Source organism: Capsicum annuum, chromosome 8, assembly GCF_002878395.1.
Source record: "Capsicum annuum cultivar UCD-10X-F1 chromosome 8, UCD10Xv1.1, whole genome shotgun sequence".
Lineage (NCBI taxonomy): Eukaryota > Viridiplantae > Streptophyta > Magnoliopsida > Solanales > Solanaceae > Capsicum > Capsicum annuum.
The window spans coordinates 53,147,570-53,149,479 of NC_061118.1; the positions used below are offsets into that span (position 1 = coordinate 53,147,570).

Here is a 1,910-nt window from a genome sequence, read left to right on the forward strand (position 1 = left end):
TTCTTCCTCCATTTTCTTCTTTTCCCTTTTCCTTCCTTTTGTGTTCTTCTTCTTCCATGTTCAATCATTAAAGATTCTTTAAAAGTTTGATTTTAAAATTGCAAACGTGAATTATTTCGAGCGAATTATATATTAAAAGACTCGAAATATTGAGAGGAGTTTATATCTAAAATTTGGGATTTTCTAAAGGAGATTTTGAAGATTTTGAGCTGGTCGTAATTGAATAAATTCAAGATTATTTTGGTTGGCAGGTTGGGTGGTTGCTCCTGTTATGAATCTAATTATTCATCTCACTTCAACATTAATTGCCACCACAATAATTGCAAAGAAGGATTCTCCGTCACCGTTCAACAGTCACCACTGCGTCCTCACCGTCTGTAGTGATCATAGTAGCCATGGCATCCGAGCCATTAGGTTCACCATTGCTCTAGCATAGAGAGTTGCAAAATGATAAGAATATTTGAGATGAATTATATGTTGAATATTCATAAATTAGCCTTCAAAGTTCTTTGATTAAAAAGAAGGCTAAATGACCTTCTGGATCCTTATACTATGTCGGTTTTGTAAGTTGGATACTTCTAATTACATATTTGTCATCTGGATCTTTGAACCCATTAAAAAATATTTTAAATCCTTTTTTGGTGAGTGTAACACACTCTCCCAATGTCAGCTGCCACGTCATCTAAAAAAAATAATCTTTTTTTTTTTAAAGTATTACATTAAATTTCAAGTCATTTTTAAAATGTTAAATAACAAATTACATATTAAAATTAATTTAATTAAATAAGAAAAATTTGAATAATCATGTTTTTATTTTTGCTCACAAATTAGACATCAAATTCATTACAAATAATTAAAATTCTTCTCCAACTAATTTAAATTTCTAACTATAAATTCATATATACAAACATAATAATTTTTTGATTTTTAAATTTGAATATCTTTAAAATTTTTTTGTTAAATTTGAATATCTTTAAAAAATTCACAAAAAGTTTAATTTTTTTCAAGCAAAATTCACTATTTTTTTTTCAATATTCACTATCACTCACTTTCAATTCAAATTTAAATTTTAACACCCCCCAAAAAAAAATTTCAAATTTAAATTTTTATTCAAAAAGAAATGAAAAAAATTGAATTGAGGGAAAATTAAAATTAAAAATAAAAAGTGAAGGTGGTGGTATGTGTGGGGGAGGGGGGGAGGGGGAGGGGAGGGGCTGGAAGAGTGTTGGGGTGAGGTGTGGGGGCTGAAAGGGGTGGGGATGGGGCTGGGAGGGGTGGGGGTGAGGGTGGGGTGGGGAGGGGTTGGACGGGGCTCGTGAGGTGTGGGGGGTGGGGACGGGGATGGAAGGGGCTGGGGGTGGGATGGGGCTGGGTAGGTGTGGGATGTGGGGATGGGCTGGGGTGGGGGTGGGGAAGGGCTGGACGGGTGTTGGGAGTGCGGGGTGGGACGGGGCTGGGTGGGGTGTGGGGGTGGGGTGGGGAGGGAAAAAAATATTTTTATTTTCTTTTAAATTTTTAAAAATATTTTAAAATTATTTTTAAATTTTTAAAAATATTTTTAAATTAGAAAAGATGGAGGGAAAAAAAGATCCTTTTTATTTTTTTTTTAATTTTAATATTATTTTAATTTTTAATTATTTTAATGTAAAATTGGTCAAAAATTGACCCCCACTCGCACCCCCAGACGAGTGGCTACACTCTCTTTGTCCTAGTCACCATTTCAATGCCACATAGGCAAGGTCAATGGTCAAAGAGTGCAAAATATTGCTTTTTAATTGGTTCAAGGGTCCAGATGATAAACATGTTAGTAGAAGTGTTCAACTTACAAAACCGACATAGTACAGGGATCCAGAAGGTCATTTTGCCTAAAAAGAAAAATATCTATAAAAAAATATCGATTCATTTTTATA

The 1,910-nt window shown here is 33.8% G+C and overlaps 1 non-coding gene across 1 annotated transcript; it reads left to right on the plus strand.

The window, feature by feature from the left end:
• The first annotated feature begins 441 nt into the window (after positions 1 to 441).
• Positions 442 to 518, plus strand: LOC124886890. Its single transcript, XR_007044294.1, has one exon. It is a non-coding gene; the product is annotated as a small nucleolar RNA R160 (small nucleolar RNA).
• The last annotated feature ends 1,392 nt before the right edge of the window (positions 519 to 1,910 follow it).